General features: G+C 37.8%; 1 protein-coding gene across 7 annotated transcripts in view; it reads right to left on the bottom strand.

Moving 5' to 3' along the window:
• KCTD1 (potassium channel tetramerization domain containing 1) overlaps positions 1-22924 on the bottom strand; it is a 167133-nt gene that overhangs the window by 84762 nt on the left and 59447 nt on the right. The gene's annotated exons all lie outside the window — the stretch shown is intronic.

The raw sequence follows: 22924 nt of genomic DNA, 5'->3' as shown, positions 1-22924 counted from the left end.
CTGGGCAACAAAATGGCCCATGAAATTCAATGTTGATAAATGCAAAATAATCCACATTGGAAAACATAATTTCAACTATACATATAAAATGATGGGGTCTAAATTAGCCGTTACCACTCAAGAGAGAGATCTTGGAGTCATTGTGGATAGTTCTCTGAAAACCATCCACTTAATAAGCAGCAGCAGTCAAAAAAGTGACCAGAATGTTGGGAGTCATTAAGAAAAGTAAAGTATAGATAATAAGGCAGAAAATATCATATTGTCTTTATATAAATTCATGGGGTATGCCCGCATCCTGAATACTGCATGCAGATCTGGTTGCCCCATCTCAAAAAAAAAAAAAAAGTTTATTATATATATATATATATATATATATATATATATATATATATATATATATATATAGGAATTGGAAAAGGTTCAGAAAAGGGCAACAAAAATTATTAGGGGTATGGAACAGCTTCTGTATGAGGAGAGATTAATAAGACTGGGATTTTACAGCTTGGAAAGAGAAGACTAAGGTGGGATACGATTGAGGTCTACAAAATCATGACTAGTGTGAAGAAAGTGTTATTTACACCTTCTCATGACACAAGAACTAGGGGTCACCAAATTAAATTAATAGGCAGCAGGTTTAAAACAAACAAAAGGAAGTATTTCTTCACACAACACACAGTCAACCTGTGGAACTCTTTGCCAGAGAATGTTGTGAAAGCCAAGACTATAACAGGGTTCAAAAAAGAACTAGATAAATTCTTGGAGGATAGGTCCATCAATGGCTATTAGCCAGCGTGGGCAGGGATGGTGTCCCTAACTTCTGTTTGCCAGAAGCTAGGAATGGGCAACAGGGACTGGATCACTTGATGGATTACCTGTTCATTCCCTCTGGGGCACCTGGCATTGGCCACTGTGGAAAGACTGGATACTGGACTAGATGGACCTTTAGTCTGACCCAGTATGGCCATTCTTATGTTTTTAGAAAAGACCATCCTAGATTATGTGATGTTTTTAATCAAATCAACTGGTCCTACAAAGTGCTGTCTTTCTCTGATCAATTTTCATATTTTAACACTATGTGCCAATTAACATGAACATTTATTTTAGAATGAGAATAGTAAAATACCCAACCATTGTTGAAACCTTGTAAGCAAATTGTAACAGTCCTTCTCCATGCTGCCCAGGAACTCTCATACCAGCACTATTTTTAAATAAAAGTTTTGGAAAAAAACAAAAAAATCCACCACAGTAGATAGACAGCTTGTGGGAGGTCAAGTTACTTTGAAAAACCATATGGCTCAGATTTGCGAGACTTTTGAAGTACACTTGAGATATAAAGCTGCAATACTGCACTACACACTTAAATGCCACTTGTTTGACCCTCTTCCTCCAAGTCCATTATGGTTTGATTCCATTCTTTAGGGGTGTTTTATGGTAGCTGTGTCATCAGAGCACAGGACATGTGGTTGTCACAACAGAGTGAGAAAAAGCCAACTGATTTATGAGGACTTACATCGACAAAGCCAGAAGTTTTTGATTCACTTGTATGCTGAATGCCCCTTTTACCTTCTCCATGTGGGGAATTCAGCATGTAATCTTACATTTAAATAGTTTACATTTATCTGAGGGTCAGTACTCAGCTCCCTTAAAGAGAAGGGGTAACTAATTCAAGAAGTTATGTTAAATTTGATCGTCTGTTAAGCAAACCACATTTTCCTCAATGTTCAATAGCAAGATATTCAAATCGCCCAATTTTGTAACCTAGATCTATAACAATGTAGCTCTAAATTATCACAAACTATTAATTGAAACAGTAACAGCAAAAAGTGTAGGCCCTTAAATATTTCATTTCATTACTTAAATATATAGTTATATGTACTACTTTAAGTACATATGTAAAGCTTATAGAATTAATGTGAAATGAACAGAGGGCAGACATGCATTACATAAAAACATCTTAAGTCTAGCATTTTAACTTCTTTAGTCACCTTCCACATTAAAATGTTTTCAGAAATATTCTAGGACACATATGAAGCTATAGCAACATATGCAACTAAATTCACGGTCATATACAACATAAAACTGAATGCTATTTCTTCCCCCACTCCAACTATACAGAGCTTGGGAAAGGGGGAGGGAGATATGCAGTTTGTATTTCTGTGATAAGAGTTTGTTAAAGAGAAAGCAGTCATGAAAGAATTCCTAAACATCATTTGAATCCAGCTGCAAATAACGCAGCAGTGTAAGTGTTACTCAAAAACATTACTCCGAGTGAATAAATATGTTCTTAACACAGTAAATTCAGCACTAGATAGTTTACCTTTAAGAGAGTCACCTAATCACACCAATCAATTTAGAAATGTCCTTAGGAGGGCAATTCTGACAGTGTATTCAACACCACTTATGTTAAGTCTCAATCATGTAATATTAAATACTGAAGATTCAATATCGAAGATTAGCCTTCTTATGTTTTAGTATAGTTCCACTTCTTCTGATATAGCATTAGAAACTGTATAAATTATTTAATGGGGAAAATCTTATATAATTCTAGTTTAAAAGAACAAACAGCAAGATCTTTTCCCCCATATACTATGTGCCAACATAATTATGTAATACAATGCAAAGGGTTTATATACCCCAGATGGAACTTATTAAGGCCAAGTTTTTGTTTCGTTTTTTCGTTTTTTTTTTAAACTAATGGTTTATCTGGAATTTTGAAATCACCAAGAACTGCACTTAAAATTACAAAAAGAGCTGGTCTACACAGAAACACATTGAAATAAGTAGATCTGTTCTAATTCATCCTGCATTATATCAGTGCAAGTCTGTGCATCCTATTTCTATTTACGTTATACTGATTCATCCCCACACTCCAAGTTAAGGGCACTTATTTGTGACACTGCCAATCTAATTAAACTTTTCAGTGCAATGCATTGTTACAAATAAGCCACATCCACTGTTGGCAAAAAAAGATGCTACTCCATTAAAATTGATGCATAAACACAATTTTAAGGGACAAGAAGATTGGAAAAATATAAATGGGAAAATGTTTTGAAGGAACCTTGGGATACTGTTCCCCTAACTAAAGATCTAGATAGAAGCCCAGTTTTAGGCACCACTGAGATCCACAAACTCCCTGCTTGGCTACCACTTAACCGCATAGGCACCTAGATTTTGACTGTAAAAGTTCTCTAGCCACTAAGTTTCTGCCTCTGAGTATATGCACTGCTGCATTCCTCTATGAATCAGGATACCTAAGCCCCAGTGCAATTTTCAAACCAGGGGAAGACAGACACTCCTCTTTCTGTCTGGTCTGCAGGACTCAACCTGGTAGGCATGCTCCGAGTATCCCTATTGGATTGGGCCCCATTCAAAATATTGGCAGCAGTGACGCCTCCCATATACAACTTTAGCCCTGTGGTGAGAGCACTTACCAGGTATGTGGGAGAGAGCGCTTTAATCCCCTTCCTTCCCCCAGCCTGATAGGGAGAAAGGTTAGAGACCCATCTTCAAATCCTCTCAGGAAAGTACCTTAACGACCAGGCTATGGGACATTTTTGTGTAGGCTTCTCCTGCTGAAGCTGTTGTTCCACTCTGGAGAAATACTTAAGGAGTCACTGGGCCAGAGAAAGAGAGAATGACTCTATAGCCTGGAGTGTACAGCACCCACATGGGGGGTGGAGGGGAAGATGTGGATTCAAGTCCCTCTGTTCCAAAGTGGGACTACTTCAACAAGAGAGACTGAGGGATTCACCCATCAGAATATTCCATAGCTCAGTGGGTTAATCACTTTCCCTGAGAAGTGGGAGACCCCTGTTCAAATCATCTCCCCAACAAGAAGAAGGGGGGGGGAAATAGAACTTGGATCTCCCACATGTCAGGAGGGTGCTCTAACAGCTGGGCTAAAATTTTTAAGGTAGGCACCACCATCTCCTCCATTTCTTGCAATAATGGCTTTGGCAACTAAGTTGTCTGACTCTAAAGCCATGGTCTTCACTACAAAGCTAACTAGGTGCTGCTGCATTGAAGATTTAGCGGGTCTAATGAAGATGTGCTAAAATTGATGGGAAAGCATGCACGCCCGTCGATTTGTGTACTCCACTTTCCTGAGAAGAGCAAGGTAAGTCGGTGGGAGAACATCTCCCGTTGACACAGTGTGGTGTAGATACCGCTGTAAGTGGATCTAGCGATGTTGACTTCTGTTATGTTATTCACATAACTGAAGTAGCATAGCTTAGATCTATTTACCGCAGTAGTGTAGACCTGGCCTTAGAGAGGGATTCCTGGTTGTGGATTGCAAGCAGACATAGGTACTTCCCTGCAACCCAGATTTAAGTGCCTAACTCAATGAGAGGGGCAGGGACTACAACTCATCCCTCTTGTCAGCATCTGCTATTGGCCATCTTAGGCTACTTCCCACCTCCTGTGCTGGCTTTTGAGGATCCCATTCTCAAGTCCCTATCTCTTCCCATTCACTATACAGAGAGTCTAGTCACTTAACGCAGGCTTTGTTGATCCCATTGGTTTTCTAGGTGCCTAAAAGCTAGGTGTTACAACACTGAGCATTGCAACACCTATGTCCCATTGTAGTTCTGGGCCTGAAAACCAATTGATGCACGAACCCTAAAAATTGAGCCGTAAGAGAAAAAGATATATTTTAAAATGGCAGAGGACATGCCAATAAAATTGACAAGGAAGATATTCAAATTTTGCTACCTCTTAAATGGGCTTGTGATCTCTTTGCACAATAGGCTACACCAGTTGAAACAAACATTCCTGTTCAGTCAAAAGGAAAAAATTGTGATTGAACAAGGCAGGGAATAAAAACATTTGTATATTGTATATTTGATTTTAATTACTGCAACTTAAATAATCATGCATTACCCTGAGTTTCTTACCTGTGGGGAGGGAAGGAACTTTATAATTTGTATTATTAATGAACAAGGTACAAACAAAACTAAGCTTAACTATTACAAACCGCTTCTATATTATGATGATGGGTGTGCCAATACAAGGGACTTAAGAAGGTATTAAAGTACTGTTATGACATCGTTAAAGAATTTATTCTCAACTTTTACCCTTTTGAAGCTTGGATTCAGCCTCACATGTATGCCTTAGACTATAGAAAGAAACTAACTTATATTTGCTCTGTCCACCTTAAGTACTTATATGGCACCCATTATTGCAGTATCTGAGCACCTCACAATCTAGCCACACTCCAAAAAGGGAAACTAGAATACTAGTGGTAGCAAATGCATTACAAGCATTTTTTCATTTGTTTTAATCAAATCAAAATCTGATTTCTAGATGCTAACTTGACTCCTCAGAGTCAGGTTAGAAGGGGCTGGGCACACCAAATGTGGAAATATTCTTTGCTCCTTAGACTGTCTTTTATGCTATCTCTGTCTATCTGCGTCTATGGAAACTCTCATACTTCCGCTCTGGAAGGAGTTGCATCCAGCCCTCCTTAGCTGGAAACAGTTTTTTCCCCAAGGCAGGAATCAAAGGGGTGGAGGGAAACAGCAAGGATTTTGGGGGACAAGAGGACCTCACTCCAAATCCAGACAAATCCCTAAACTGATCTGCTAATTAAGTGATGAGTGAACAAAAATCATCATCAAAATCAGGTTATGTTTCCGAGATGTCAAACCCAGAGCAGGGAGCAATGATGCATGTTTTTCATCACACCCATCAAAAAGTGTAAGGAAAGAGTTAAGATTTGGTAATGAGTCTTAGTCTCCCTTAAAAAAGGGGAGGGAGTCTGCTACTTTTGAAAAGGTATCACACTGACAGTCCAGGAGACCATCAATAGAACAAATACACCATGGGCAGAGCAAGTTTCCTCACACTGCTGTCAGTGTGCCTTGACCTGAAGAAACAGACCTCTAGGGATGAGAGTGGTTTATTCTCTATGCCCATTTAATCCTTTAACTCTCTACCGAGACTGCCATCAAGAGTGACAATTAGTGTCAGTTGCGATGGTTTCTTTTGTAGAGTGTCCACTAGGGACTGAACTAAGACCACTCATACTTGTATGTACGCCACCAAACAGCTTTCTGAATATCTAACAACTTTCAAATCACTACATATCTTGTCTTGGGTTTGAACCAGCAATTTAGAAGTGAAAGGCCAGTAACCCCATTACCAATCTCTTAGACCAGCAGTTCTCAGCTGGGAGTTCAGGGCCCTCTCAGGGGCCGCAAACAGGTTTCAGGGGGTCCGCCAAGCAAGGTCAGCATTAGACTCACTGGGACCCAGGATAGAAAGCTGAAGCCGGAGCCCTGCCGCAGCAGGACTGAAGCCGAACCCCACGCCCAAGCAACTTAGCTTCATGGGACCTCCTTTGGCATGGATCCACAAGCAATTGCCCTGCTTGATACCCCATAATGCCGGTCCTGGCTTTTATATGCAGAAAAACAGTTGTTGTGGCACAGGTGGGCTGTGGAATTTTTATAGCATGTTGAGGGGCCGCAGAAAGAAAAAGGTTGAGAACCCCTGTTTTAGATCACATGGACTATTCCCGCTTAACCCCAAACACTTTTATTTCATGGTTCTGGAGCTACTACTTTAATCCTAAAGCATTAAAAACAACGTTTTTACTATATTGCTCACTGTAGTGACAAATAATGTAAGACTTGTCCACTTTTATAGCTTATCATAAAATTTTTAAACTCTATTTTCTATCACAACTAATTGGCATCTTCTACAGCAGGGATTCTCAGCCTTTTTCTTTCTGAGCACCCCCAGCCCTCTCAAACATGCTATAAAAACTCCACCACCCACTTATGCCACAACAACAGTTTTTCTGCATATAAAAGCCAGGACCAGCATTAGTGGGTAGCAATCAGGGCAACTGCCCGGGGCCCCATGTCACAGAGGACACTGTGAAGCTAAATTGCTCAGGCATCAATTTCAGCCCCGGGTAGCGGGGCTCAGGGCCCCAGGCTATAGCCCCATGCGGCGGGTTTACAGCCCATGCGGCGGGGCTTCGGCTTTCTGTCATTGGCCCCAGAAAGTCTAATGCCGTCCCTGCTTGACGGACCCCTGAAACCTGCTCACTGCCCCAACCTAGTTGAGAACCACTATTCTACAGTGACACCCTATCATTTTGCCAAAACACAGTAGAATTGTTTTCTATGACTTTACACACCATTAGCATATAGCTAACAGATCATAAGCACAGTCTGATTTATTACAAACTGTAAATTTAAAAAAAAAAACTCGCTTAAATTACACTTGTAAAATAAGTTTAAAAATACATTGAGTCATGCTCTATCTTTGCTTATGGTATGGAGGCAAGTGTGATTTATAATGAATTTTTATTAAGGACTACAAGCTTGAGAAGACTACTACTCAGAACTGAGATAAAAGGAGGGTAGGTTCAGAGTTTAAGAAATGGCTTACAAATAAATTATTGGGAAAAGATTTATACATTATACAGTAGTTACCCTTTTACAAATAATCAGTTTGATAAAAATATTTTATCAAGGATACCACGGTACCAACTGGAAACTAATATTTCCTTAATTCTAAGGCTCCGAGTTTACTTCTCAAGGTACAAATAATCAGAACTCTATATTTAATAACAGAACATACTACTGAAGCATGCAAAGTTGTCACATATCATATAATTGAATGCACAATGAAAATACTGCCTTAAGACAGAATAGCTAGAATACAAAAAAAGTTTCTCAAAATATGCATGAGAAGGAATAATCTAACAATAACATTAGCATTTCACTGAGACACACTGGAAGGTATTTGACTAAAAAAAAAAAGGGGGGGGGAGGGGAGCACTCAAAGAAATTTGCGCATCTTCCTTTTCCCTAACACCACTGATTCCATCAATCCTGCCCCCACCGCCACACACAAAACAACAATTGAAAGAGTTTGTTCAGCTATCCCGAAGGAATAAGTCTTGCTCTGAAACCAGGAAATCACTGGGTTCTTTTCAGGAATTTTAAGAAGCAGTGTGAAGAGTAATGGAGTATCGAAGATCACCAGTTTATACAGTAGTTTGATCAAAAACATGTTTCCCCTATTTCCTTATGGAGTTTAAATTAGATGTGCATGAGAAACTGATCCAGACACTACTTCACAGAAGAAATTTCGAGTAGCTTAGGGAAATTAGTTTACTGTGCTTTAGAAGTAAAAACAGTGTTGTCCTACATGCCACATAAACTACATTATTGAAAATTGATTTCTTATTCTTCAGGCACTTATTCAAGAGCCCAGATTTGACATAAAACTTTTAAATAAAAACTTTATGGTGATCCATTGGTTTAATTTCAACTTTGTTTCAGGTAGGAGAAGACATTCCTTCAATCACACTTTCATATGGACGATAGGAACCCAATATTTCCGTTGGTTTTGTAACAGCATCTCTTAATTAACTGCTTTGATAGCTGAAGGAAATAAATCAAATGCAAAACCTATTTCAAGTAACCATTTCACTGTTCTTTTGATTTTCCTCTTATGCCTCCACCTTAAAGACAACGATTTGCTCTTTTCTACCTCCTCACAACCCCATTACTTATCTCTAAATCTTCTCCACACCTTTGTTTCAGTCTCTGCTCAGTTTATATTTGGCTGATTCACACACTCCCCTTCTCTCTTTTCTAGTCACCTTTCTCCTATTCTATGCTCCCAACATCACACATGCACAGATACTCCAGCACACGGTGCTCAACCACAGGACTGTTTTTATGGTTTTTGGGGTGGCCAGTAACCCAATTCTTTGGATTCTAACAGTAAGTTATCTAATTTAAAATAAAGGGGGTAGAGGTTGGAGAAGGAAGAACAGGAAGGAAATCACGACAAAAACCCCAGCTTTATTTACTGGATTTGCATACATGCTGACGGTTATTTCAGAGAAAGAAATCTGAGATTAGCATGGAGTCTAAGGATACATCTACACTGCATTTTAAAATCCACAGCAGCAAATCTCAAAGCCCAGATCTACAGACTCGGGCTCAGAGATTGCACTACAGCACTAAAAATAGCATTGTAGATGTTGTGGGTCAGGCAAGGAAGACCACCCCTTTCCCTGGGCTCCACTAGCCCAAGCCACAGCTTCTACACTGCTGTTTTTAGTGTTGTAGTGCTGGCTCAAGTTTGCAGACCTGGGCTCTTACACTTTCTGCCATGGGTTTGAAAATGCCCTAAAGGGCCTCAGAATTCAAGGAACCCAGAGCTGAAGGTTCCATAACCTTTAATGTAGGGTCACAGAGTTTGGGTCTACATTTGCACTTCTAATATTTCTATTTGTTTGTGTGAGCCAGAACAAAAATCAAGATCATGCTCTTATAGCACTGCAGAAGGACACAGATAGAAGTAGTAAAAATATGGCAAAAAAAGAACTAGGCAAATATGACTACTACATAGGAGCAGCATGTACTGTAAATTGAATAATAAGATGCTATTGTTGTGGAGTCCGTTTTTTGACCATAGCTACACTAACAATTCGTAACTGACCCCATCTCCCTATTAAATATTAGCTGCAGATTTCCTGGTTTTGTTATCAATTTCACTGACATTGCAACCCACATAAACAAGATTTGAAAGAAACATTCCCCATTTTTTAATTTCCTTGCTTTATGGTACTTCTTTATCCAAATATTTGAAGCATGTCCGACCATCAAATTATCAGTGGAAGTTGGGTGAGGTTTTTTAAACAATGATTTGGGCATAGTCTAGTGTAATATCTGATACATCATTTGCTGAACAATTGCATTCTACCCTTGCAGAAGAACAGACTATCTGATGGCTCTGTACCTCTAAATACTATGATCCTAAAAATCTCTAAACAACTGAAATAGTATGCAAAATCAGCTGAAATTTTACTGTCAAATATCGTTCATCAATGTAACAATTACTACAAATTCTGAATTCAGTGCGTCAGGTCTGGGACACCTTTTGTATTTATGTCACTGCATTAATAGTCAGGAAGTGAATATATTTATAGAAATTTAACATTACTATAACTATTCATTTGTCTCAGTTTATATTTTGAAGAAACTGACTAGGCTGCAGTCACATTTTAAAAGGGTTCCCCTTAGCTGTGTTACTAATATCATGTTCGTGAACTGAATACAAAAAAAATAAAAAAAATCTTATTTCTGCTATGTTCCTACTCTTCGCAATTCACTTAAGTATATTTTTAGTTCCATACACCAGCACAATGCTTGGGTTTAAATAATTAGTGAAAATGTTACTATTTAATAGAAGCTTTAGTAACATTTTAAAATATTTTTTAGTTTTAGGTCCAAGCTACTTGATAATAGCAAGTGGATAATAGCCTATTTTGACAAATTACATTCTACTCAGCTATAATGAACTTGGGACACTTCTAAGCTGCTCCTCAACATTCTCTAATTAGACATTTTTGCAAAATGCTTTAGAATTAATGAAACAGCTTATGTTTAAAGTGCTTTTAATGGAAACAGTCATAACAAATGTAATCAGCAAGTGTCAAACTGTACCCAAGGCTCATTTTGGAGAGAGATATCAATACAACATATGAAAACTGAATGTTTTAATTTGAGGAAGTATAGTTTTTGACCAAGTTGACAAAATTAAGAGAGGTTTTTAAAAATAATGCATTATTTATGCTGGATATCTAATAGAAGGTGACTTCTAAATGTTTTTGAAGAGATGAAAAAATAGGACTGCTTTAAAAATGTACCAAAAAATACTCAAAAAAAACCCACACACACAAAAAAAACCCTAACAAAAACAAAAAACCTAGGACGAAGGGAAGGAAGCTTTCAGCATGTGTTTAAAAAGTGTCAGATTAGAAGTTCAGTTTATTCACAAAAAAATTCCTTGGCTACACTACAAATACCACTTTGGATTACCGGAATTGAACATCTTAAAAATCTAATTTGTTTTATCACTAAATCTATTGTTGGCAAAGACAGTGTCATGAGAAAAGGTAATAAAGCAGAGTAGTCAGTTTCATTTTTGTTTATAACTGATATCTGAAAAATTTTACTTGCAGGCTCTTGGGCACCATGTTGCAATGTTTGGGTTGCAACCACGAATGGAGAAAGTTCATTTTAAATGTTTTCACTGGAATTATTAAAACACAAAATTAACTCATGGAAACACTGGCCTTCAGTTTGACAAAAAGCTTGGATTTTAACATAGCTGTAAGGACAATTTAGCTTCACAGGGTCCCTTTAACTCCAAAAGGGGACTTTTCATCGTCTTGCAGCCCCGTTTTTGCTGGCTACTATTAGGTGGAACCTCACAGCACGTGTTCTGTTGGTGACATCACACTCAGTATAGAACCCCATTGTAAACGAAGCGTGTTCTTATATACAATAACGCTTTAGTGTTCAAAAATTTAGGGTTTGCAATATAGATTTTTTTTTAAAAAAGTCTTTGAAGCTCATGAAACAATATACAGAAAATACTTATAGTTATGGGCCTGCTTCAGTGCATAGGAGAGTCCTCGTAAAGTAGGACATCACCAGCAGAACACCTGCAGTAGTGTCTCCAACTAAAAGCCAACGAAAAGAAAAACGCAAGATGTGTTAAATGTAATGCCCCCATTTGTTTGGTAATTTGGCACATCACATTTAAGTCATTTTAATTTTTATACTCCAAAACAATCTCTGCAAGTCATCGTTTGTCTTCAAATTCTTTATAAAAAGGTCTATTGGAAATGTAGGAGAAAGAAAAAAAATCAGTTAGAAACCTCCTTTGTCAGCCTTTTTGATTATGATGTCAGAGTTCTTTCTGAGGCTGTGGACGGCAGCGTGTTCTGCACGGCTGAGGTTATGGGGCAAGTGATGCTGCTTTTCCACAATTTCAGCCCGTAAAAGAATAAATGGACACAAATCAGACGTCAAGAATTATAACATTCAAAAACCAGTTGGAGAACACTTCAATCTCTCCGGTCACTCGATTACAGACCTAAGAGCGGCTATTCTTCAACAAAAAAAAAAAAAACTTCAAAAACAGACTCCAACGAGAGACTGCTGAATTGGAATTAATTTGCAAACTGGATACAATTAACTTAGGCTTGAATAGAGACTGGGAATGGATGAGTCATTACACAAAGTAAAACTATTTCCCCATGACAGGTTTCAGAGTAGCAGCCGTGTTAGTCTGTATTCGCAAAAAGAAAAGGAGTACTTGTGGCACCTTAGAGACTAACATTTATTAGAGCATAAGCTTTTGTGAGCTACAGCTCACTTCATTGGTTGCATTTGGTGGAAAAAACAGAGGAGAGATTTATATATATATACACACACACACACACACACACACACACACACACACACACACACACACAGAACATGAAACAATGGGTTTATCATACATACTGTAAGGAGAGTGATCACTTAAGATAAGCCATCACCAGCAGCAGGGGGGGGAAAAGGAGGAAAACCTTTCATGGTGACAAGCAAGGTAGGCTAATTCCAGCAGTTAACAAGAATATCAGAGGAACAGTGGGGGGTGGGGTGGGGGGAGAAATACCATGGGGAAATAGTTTTACTTTGTGGAATGACTCATCCATTCCCAGTCTCTATTCAAGCCTAAGTTAATTGTATCCAGTTTGCAAATTAATTCCAATTCAGCAGTCTCTCCTTGGAGTCTGTTTTTGAAGCTTTTTTGTTGAAGTATAGCCACTCTAAGATCTGTGATCGAGTGACCAGAGAGATTGAAGTGTTCTCCAACTGGTTTTTGAATGGTTTCAGAGTAGCAGCCGTGTTAGTCTGTATTCGCAAAAAGAAAAGGAGTACTTGTGGCACCTTAGAGACTAACAAATTTATTAGAGCATAAGCTTTCGTGAGCTACAGCTCACTTCATCGGATGCTTATGCTCTAATAAATTTGTTAGTCTCTAAGGTGCCACAAGTACTCCTTTTCTTTTGGTTTTTGAATGTTATAATTCTTGACGTCTGATTTGTGTCCATTCATTCTTTTACGTAGAGACTGTCCAGTTTGGCCAATGTACATGGCAGAGGGGCATTGCTGGCACATGATGGCATATATCACATTGGTAGATGCGCAGGTGAACGAGCCTCTGATAGTGTGGCTGATGTGATTAGGCCCTATCAGAGGCTCGTTCACCTGCGCATCTACCAATGTGATATATGCCATCATGTGCCAGCAATGCCCCTCTGCCATGTACATTGGCCAAACTGGACAGTCTCTACGTAAAAGAATGAATGGACACAAATCAGACGTCAAGAATTATAACATTCAAAAACCAGTTGGAGAACACTTCAATCTCTCTGGTCACTCGATCACATACCTAAGAGTGGCTATCCTTCAACAAAAAAGCTTCAAAAACAGACTCCAACGAGAGACTGCTGAATTGGAATTAATTTGCAAACTGGATACAATTAACTTAGGCTTGAATAGAGACTGGGAATGGATGAGTCATTACACAAAGTAAAACTATTTCCCCATGGTATTTCTTCCCTCCACCCCACCCCCCACTGTTCCTCTGATATTCTTGTTAACTGCTGGAATTAGCCTACCTTCCTTGTCACCATGAAAGGTTTTCCTCCTTTTCCCCCCCCTGCTGCTGGTGATGGCTTATCTTAAGTGATCACTCTCCTTACAGTGTGTATGATAAACCCATTGTTTCATGTTCTCTGTGTGTGTATATAAATCTCCCCTCTGTTTTTTCCACCAAATGCATCCGATGAAGTGAGCTGTAGCTCACGAAATCTTCTGCTCTAATAAATTTGTTAGTCTCTAAGGTGCCACAAGTACTCCTTCTCTATTTTCCCATGTTATTTCTTCCCCCCACCCCACCCCCCACTGTTCCTCAGATGTTCTTATCAACAGCTGGAAATGGCCCACCTTGATTATCACTACAAAAGGTTTTCTTCCTCTCCCCTGCTCCAGCTGGTAATAGCTCATCTTAAAGTGATCACTCTCCTTACAGTGTGTATGATAAACCCATTGTTTCATGTTCTCTGTGTATATAAATCATTTCCCCACTGTATTTTCCACTGAATGCATCCGATGAAGTGAGCTGTAGCTCACTAAAGCTTATGCTCTAATAAATTTGTTAGTCTCTAAGGTGCCACAAGTACTCCTTTTCTTTTTTTAAACAGTAGAATTTCTAAGCCAATTACTTGCAATGAATGGCAGATTCAAGAGTGATGGGCACTGAAGAAAAAACAAACCTTAATTTTCCATATCAACACATCAAATATTCATAAAATTCAAGAGCTGAATGATTAGAGACCGAGGAGAACCCTTAAATAGGTAACTAATTTGCACATATTCTGCATATTTTTATATATGCATGCCATTCAGTGCCTTTGATTCTTTAGCCTGTGGGGTTGTCTATTATGACAGCTAAGCCCCCATCTACACTTTCCAACTCATCTGCAGAACTATCACTACTAGATGCCACCTCCCCAAACAAGGTTTCCTTCTAATTATGCATCAAGACTGTATGTGATAATTACAGCACTTACAGTCACTTACACATTGCTAAATAGCATACGATCCTTCCTTGTATTACATCAAGCATATGAAAAGTAGCTATTTGTCCCTTATTAAAGAGATAAAGGAAGGAAGGAAACTACTTATCCTATATTTGAAATACAGCCAAGGTTGGGAGAGAGGAAGGTTAGGTGTAAAACAACCCAAACCAAAACAGATCATCCCAGCTGAATTAAGTTCTTGACAACATTGAAAAGTGAAATCCTCTGTTTAGGCACAGGTTTGGAAACCTGTTCATTAGGCTAAACACATCACATTCCACATCCAACAAAACAAACAAAAAACCATGATAGGAAGATCAGAGCTCTCACTGCTTCTTTCCCAGATTCTCTCTGTATAACCCTTCTATAACGCTTGGTAATTTACCCATTGATGACAATGGGTATCACCAATAGGGAAGCTTCCTGTTCTAGAGGATGCTTTTGATAACCCTTAACTACCACAACAGATACTCATGTGCACAGATAGCTTACTAATTAAATTAGATCCCCCGCCCCAATCAGTAACTCAAACCCAAGCTCCATTAGACAACACAGAATGCTATCCATTTAATATTTTAATATTTTTAGCCTACCTCTAGCAACTCAAGACCAAACAACAAAAAATTGCAAACTGTTCTTCATTCAGACCCATTGTGCTTTGCCGCCATTTTAAGCCACACTGTAAGAGCATATATTTAACATCATCACACAAAGTAAACACATTTATAAAGATAGTACAAACTTAAGGATAGAATGCCGTTGAAAGTTAGAGAAATCCTATTTGGAATTTCCCCAAAAACTCTTAAGGATTCTGCATATGGAAGAATGAACATGCACGGATTAAATGTAAACATCTTAAAATATGTTAAGATTATAGATGCACATGAACAAGTTATGTTCGGATTCTCAGAGAAATTGTGGTTCAGTCCCCATGTGCATAAGTAGTAGCGTGTGTATTGGAGGGAGAAGATGAAACCTTACTAGCGAAAGGTTAAAACCAGAAATTGCCTTTCACATGAACCCTTGTATCTTGTCTCCCATCTACAGAATGCCTCATATCAGAGCACTGCCCTCCTCCAAACAGACTGCAGCGCTCCAAACTTTGGAACCCTCTCCACACACGCTTTATAGGATCAGCAGAAGAAACTTCACTCTTATCCTTATCCTCATAGCTGCTCAGTATTGAAAAGCTACACTCAAATGTTCTTTCCCATCCTACAAGCTACCAGGAGAGGAGGTTAGGAAGAAGAGACAACTATTTCCTTCCTGTACCACTAAAGGATTTTTTGGGTTTAGTGTCAACAGGAAAGTTAGCTCCCTTCCTCCAAAGTTATTGTATTTTATTTTAATAAATCAAACATTTATGATATAGAACATGACAGCTCTGGTTGCTGAAAGGAAATAAAAGTTATTTTTAATTAGTGCATTTAATCTTTAACAAAGATGTATTTTTGTATTTAGTTTCCCTTATTTTTAGAGAGAGGGACTTCAATTGAAATAAATGTGCAGTGAGAAATTTAACTGTTTTCATATGTTTATGTAGTCAATATGTAATTCAGAAAAACATGGAATGTCTGTTTAATTAAAATGCATCTATCTTAATTACAAAAATGCAAAACTGCAAATAGGTATGCATATTTCTGTGTGTGCATGTGCCCGTGTGTATTACAAGCACCATGTCTTGGGACTCACAAATGTAGAAAAGGAGTTTGGTTATTTCTAAAATTAAAAATTACATTCAAATACATTAAAGGTACTTGCCTTTATTAAGAATTAAGTGCTTAGCACATTTGAAGTTTTCAGATTAATTTGTTTGAGTTGTCAGAGTGCAAAGATGCATGCAAGGTTGTAAAAAACATGAAAGGGATGTTTTTTCATATGGATAGCTGAAAAACCACCAAGAGGGATTATATTTCATGTCTGCCCACTATTCCCCCAAAGTTGCATATAGATTGTATTAGCATAACAAAAAAATCTCAGGAAAAAGAAAGTGTCCCTCAAACATAATTGTATGCATTTGTTATCACTAATAAATCTATTTTATATCAGACACAATTCTGTCACTGATATTTATTCATTGAATCCAAAACATATTATATATATAAAAAAATTAACTGGCACAAAGATATGTTACCATAGCCTTAATTATTTCTCTCCCCTGCCCCCCAAAAGAGTGTATGTGCTTCTGAAACAATAGAAAGGGGGAAAAAGGACACCTGGGAGATTATGAACAAAAGCTCTTCTAAAGTGACTGAAAATCTACAACATAGCTAATTAGGTTCCAGCTTCTAACACAATAGTGGGTGTACCATGGTCTGTTATCAAGTATATAGCCAAGGGCACCAGACAATACAACCCCACATTCAATTTAATTACAGCCCATGGCTTTTGCAGAAGTGGTGTGTTTCAAAGGGTTTAAGCACTCATTTATTTCTAGACCTACATGAAATAAGGCAGCTCACTGTCATACAGACTCACCAATTAGACTGAACAGTTTCTGATCTCTTGCTCTCTGGAAGGACAGCAATGGGCAATGAGAAGCCTTTTACAGCACAATCCCACATGCTTTTTAAAAAGCTTTCAACTTCCTGTAACATTAAAAGTTTGTGCATTTCAGCTTTGATGTTCATAGAACAAGAGTACTGACTCAATCATTTCAGATTCTGTAGAACACTAAAAAAAAAAAAAAAAAAGCTTTGTCAATGCAACACTCCAGTCATGACGCTCCTTTCTTTCCTTGATTGTATCAAAAAGGTCATCTGTCTGATTTATACATAATTGATTTCTTGTTGCTTCTTATCAAAGTTTTCTGAAGGCTTGCCCCATGTAAGTCTACAGTAGCTCATTTTGACCAAATGGCATGATGCAATTAGCAGAAAAGCCTGGTCAACTTCTCATCAGTAACTCATACTTTTAATCGGGCTGTCAATTAAATCGCGTTTAACTCACGCAACTGAAAAAACATTAAGCATGTTTAAAAAAAATAACCGTGATTAATCGCGCTGTTAAACAATAGAATACCAATTGAAATTTATTAAATTTTTGGATGTTTTTCTACATTTTCAAATATATCGATTTCAATTACAACACAGAATATGAAATGTACAGTGCTCACTTTATATTTTTTATTACAAATATCTGCACTGTAAAAACGATAAAAAATAGTATTTTTCAATTCACCTCATACAAGTCTTGCAGCGCAATCTCAATCACGGAAGTGCAACTTACAAATTTAGTTTTTTTGTTAAATAACTGTACTCAAAAACAAAATAATGTAAAAACTTTAGAACCTAAAAGTCCACTCAGTCCTACTTCTTGTTCACCCAATCGCTAAGAGAAACAAGTTTGTTTACATTTATGGGAAATAATGCTCCCCACTTAGTCACCTGAAAGTGAAAACAGACATTCACATGGCACTATTGTAGATGGTGTCACAAGATATTTACGTGCCAGATGTACTAAAGATTCATATGCCTCTTCATGCTTCAGCCATCGTTCCAGAGGACATGCTTCCATGCTGATGACACCCGTTAAAAAAAAAAAACGCATTAATTAAATTTGTGACTGAAGTCCTTGGAGGAGAATTGCATGCCCCCTGCTCTGTTTTACCTGCATTCTGCCATATATTTCATGTAATAGCAGTCTTGGATGATGACCAGGCACGTTTGTTTTAAGAACACTTTCACTGCAAATTTGACAAAATGCAATGAAGATACCAGTGTGAAATTTCTAAAGATGGCTACAGCACTTGACCCAAGATTTAAGAATCTGAAGTGCCTTCCAAAATCCGAGAGGGACGAAGCGTGGAGCAAGCTTACAGAAGTCTTAAAAGAGCAACACACTGATGCAGAAACTACAGAACCCAAACCACCAAAAAAGAAAGCCAACCTTCTGCTGGTGGCATCTGACTCAGATGATGAACAAGAACTATTACTTACAGTTAATTACTAATTAATTACTATCCTTGTAACAAAGCCTGTTGCCAACTGTGTCCACATATCTAGTCGGGGACACCATCACAGGGCCTAATCACATCAGCCACACCATTAGAGGCTCGTTCACCTGCACATCTATCAATGTGATATATGCCATCCTGTGCCAGCGATACCTCTCTGCCATGTACATTGGTCAAACTGGACAGTCTCTACGTAAAAGAATAAATGGACACAAATCAGACGTCAAGAATTATAACATTCAAAAGCCAGTTGGAGAACACTTCAATCTCTCTGGTCACTCGATTACAGACCTAAAAGTGGCAATACTTCAATAAAAAAAACTTCAAAAACAGACTCCAATGAGAGACTGCTGAATTGGAATTAAATTTGCAAACTGGATACAATTAACTTAGGCTTGAATAGAGACTGTGTGTAATGACCCATTCACTCCAAGTAAAACTATTTCCCCATGTTTATTCCCCCCCTCCACTGTTCCTCAGACATTCTTGTCAACTGCTGGAAATGGCCCACCTTGATCATCACTACAAAAGGTTCTCCCCTCCCCCCCTCCTGCTGGTAATAGCTCATCTTAAGTGATCACTCTGGTTACAGTGTGTATGGTAACACACATTGTTTCATGTTCTCTATGTATATAAATCTCCCCACTGTATTTTCCACTGAATGCATCCGATGAAGTGAGCTGTAGCTCACAAAAGCTTATGCTCAAATAAATTTGTTAGTCTCCAAGGTGCAACAAGTACTCCTTTTCTTTTTAAACACGCACAAAAATCACATGTTATTTGCCAATCACTCTTCACCCAGTTTGTGTGTTCCTGCCTTTGAGACATGAATTTTTTTTTTTTTTTTTTTTTTTTTTTTTTAAAGCAGTGCCTGGAGTCCCAGTCCCATTGTGCTATGCACTGTACGAACATATACCAAAGCAAGGGCCCTGCTCTGAAGAGCCTACATTCTAAGTAGCTTTGTCATCTTATATGCTTGTACAGCACCCAGCACAATGAGACTTTGGTTTTACTATGGTACAAACACAAATTTTAAAGCAAACAATTATTTTTCCACTTTTATAGTAATGTTATATTTCTAAGTTTCAAGAATTAAACCAAGTAGATAGGTTCTTACCCAAAAATGAACCAAAAACCCCAGAGACTTATCAGCTGTGTCTGCTGCATAATTAAGGAGATAAAGTACTTTCCCCCTCCTACACCTCTTGCCTTTTCAAAATTTGAAATCAGAACCAGCTTTCTAATTCTGTCAACACATGGCTTTTCTCTGAAGCATTTAAGGCAATGAAAACTCATATGCTCCATAACAGAAAGCTGGCCCTGGTTTCAACTTTGAAAGCCTGATGAACACTTGCAACATAGAGTGATGACAAATGCAAACACTGCTCATGCTTTAACTATTATAAGTTTGGTAGGATTTATATTTTGATTTTTATGGAATTCTTCAGAAGTACCTAGAACACAACTATGCTACAGAACCACCATATCAGAAGCTTTTTCTAAAATGATGGGTAATTTTTTCCCCCCCGGAGGAAGCCTGATCGGTTTTCTTAGACCTATTTTTGGCTATTATAACTGTACTAAGTTCAGTATGTATCAAGTCTATAAATCTCAACAGCTACCACATTGCAACATCAAAAGCTTAAACTTCAGCTATTATTCATCTTTCAATAATACTAGAGATTAACAACAGCTAAATTACATCCCTCTGTCATCAACTTCAGCTGAAGTACGGTTGTTAGTGGCAGGAAAATTGCTACGCTTCAGAGCAAATAAGGACTGAAGTGAAGGTGGTGGCACGATGGTACAGTAGTGTATGTTTAAAATATACTGTATAACGTCTCTCAGGACTGCAACCTAAAGCAATAGCTGGATCAAAATGTGTCAAGATGAACACTTAATGTATCTTTCCCTGGCTCAGGAGGAGGCTCCTACAGCAGTTCTGCAAACAGCACTAAAAGACATCTTGGGGTTAAGAAGAAAGACGAAGCAGCAATGATAATCCATAAAATTAATATCCTTCTCAAACTCTCAACTAATTAATACTTTTGTTTCACTCCTCTTTTATACCTTCCTTAACGTCACTAACGCTATGAAAAATGCACACATACACAGCGTAAACACACTATGTAACCCAGTTTTCATGGTGGCCCAGATTCTGCCACTTATTCACATTGAGTCGTACCTTATGCCACTGGGGAGGCAGAATCTGTCCTTTTATGAATAAACTCATAATAGAGGTCAATAACAGCAGTCAGCAATTGTCAAGTTGACAAATATTACTGATTTCTTGACAACAATGGACTTCAGTGTCACACCGCTTGAGGAGATCTACTCAGTTAATAAGGCCTAGAAAGTCTTTTTTTTTTTTTTTTAAATAATTATATTTATCTATCTAAGCAATAATGATGGAGGGCCAGGGCATTTCCTGGGGATTAATGACCAGCTGGGATAGCTGATGGCTTGAAGTGATGCCTCGGGCCATTAACCCAAGCCAGTCATTAATTTCCCCAGGAAATGCCCTGGACCTCAAATCATTATAGCTATATTATACAAAAAGTAGCTAAAGGAGAAAAAGTTTAACATTTAAAAATGGGGGGGGAATTCTATCCCACATTTATAAAGGAAAGGTATTTTCATTCTGTGATATATGTCCCATAAGAAAAAAAAACCACATTGCTGTTCCAACTGATGCTGGAATGAGCAGTTAACTTCCCCCAACTATCAGTAAGGATTTAAATTAAATCAGTTTTGTAAAGAAAGCAAAATGAGTTTTCTTCAGAAGTGAGTGTGTAGTTTGTTCACCATTAGATAAGCTATACAAGGATGAATTGGACATTCCTATACAATTACTTCAAAATTGATGCTAACATTGTCACTGAGTTCTCATTTTCTTTCTTGATATAGTCAAGAAAGAAAACAAACATCTACTTAATATATTTCTGTCTTAATAGCCTGGCTTTTTGTCTGTAATTGTCATTGGTATAAAAAAAAATAGTACAGCACTTAAACTTCTCCTTAGGTAAGCTTTATGTAAGCATTATAATAAGCAGTAGAAATTTCAAGGTAAGGCCTAGTATCAAACTATACAGTATTATGACTCAAGGAGAACTACATTAACCAAGGTGAATAAAGTGGCCGATCTTGATAAAAGTAAAAAGATGTTTATGATTAAACACACGTCTGTCAAACTCAGCTACCCTATTCCCTCTGTCTCTTCCTTACTCACGTACACAGACCTATTCTAAATTAAAATACCTTTAAAGTTTTAAAATATCTTTCCAAGTCATAAGCCAATGAATGGGTAAGTTTACGGTTAAAAATATAGTGAAGAGAGTTAGCTTATATCTGAAATAATAAGCTAGAACAAAAACACTATCTGCTCATAATCAACCCTCTAAGCTATTCAAAGACACCAGATATACACAGCAGGAGATCAAACTACAGTACTGCACTCAAATGACCAAACCCCCCCACTAGTAAGGAGAGGTCACATTTATTTTAGACAACATAAATACTATAATTCACAGATTCTTTTTTTCATTTAGCCTTCAGGCTGGTTGATTAGCTGGCAAACTGTTTGAAAGGGTCAGTTTGTCCAGAACTGGTATTTCCACTTTGGAAACTGCTCAGGCATGTCATATACCTTTGTTCACTGAACAGTGCTCTTTCAGGCCTATGACTGAGATGATTATTGCTTGACACCAGAATGTCAGAGGGTTTTTTGTAATCACCTACTGCAGCTAGCATTAAAAGTACTGCCCGAAACATAGTATTTTACGGAGTGCAACGTAACTGAAGAAAGTTTTACAGATTTAGTTAGAATGAATTCCTCCTTCCAACTCAACAGTAAAAGTATTCTTTGGTATATCTTTTAATTAAGAGTCTTAAGGTAACTTTGGGTTTAAACCCACCAAAAAAAAAAATCAACAGGAAAGGATTGGGAGAAGGGGGCATGTGTATAGGTGGAAGGGTTATTGATGCATACACTATACCTCTTCAATGGTTTTGACAAGGCTAAATTTGCTTACATGAAACATACCTACCCAATTTCATCTCCTTCCACAGTTACACTATGGCTAACTCAAGGTATTTTGCTATTACTATACGTTTTGACATTATCAAATGCTGGTCTATTTTGACGCAATGGTAACTAATGCAACTGTGCAACTAAAGCCAATTTACTTTTTTTAAAAGAATGGTTGCCAGGAAACAGCTATTTTAATAAACACAAGATGAATGCAATTGTCACATTAACTCTCTTGAAAACTTCTACAGTTTAAAACTACACCCTCCTTACTAAGGCATAATTGAGTATTTTCTTGTCTGTTTCCTGCATTTATGAGGTTATTCAAACAACTCATTAGCACATCAAGAACATCATGCATGCTAATTATCTTTCAAATTCTCATTTAATATTTTGACTTGATTTACATAAAACTCTGACACCCACTGTAAAAAGAAAGCAGGAGCCTGCCCAGTCCATTTACTAATCCTATCGTTCTGGGAACACA

The sequence above is a fragment of the Dermochelys coriacea genome, chromosome 2 (genome assembly GCF_009764565.3).
Source record: "Dermochelys coriacea isolate rDerCor1 chromosome 2, rDerCor1.pri.v4, whole genome shotgun sequence".
NCBI lineage: Eukaryota > Metazoa > Chordata > Testudines > Dermochelyidae > Dermochelys > Dermochelys coriacea.
This window is presented reverse-complemented; position numbering and strand designations above follow the sequence as displayed.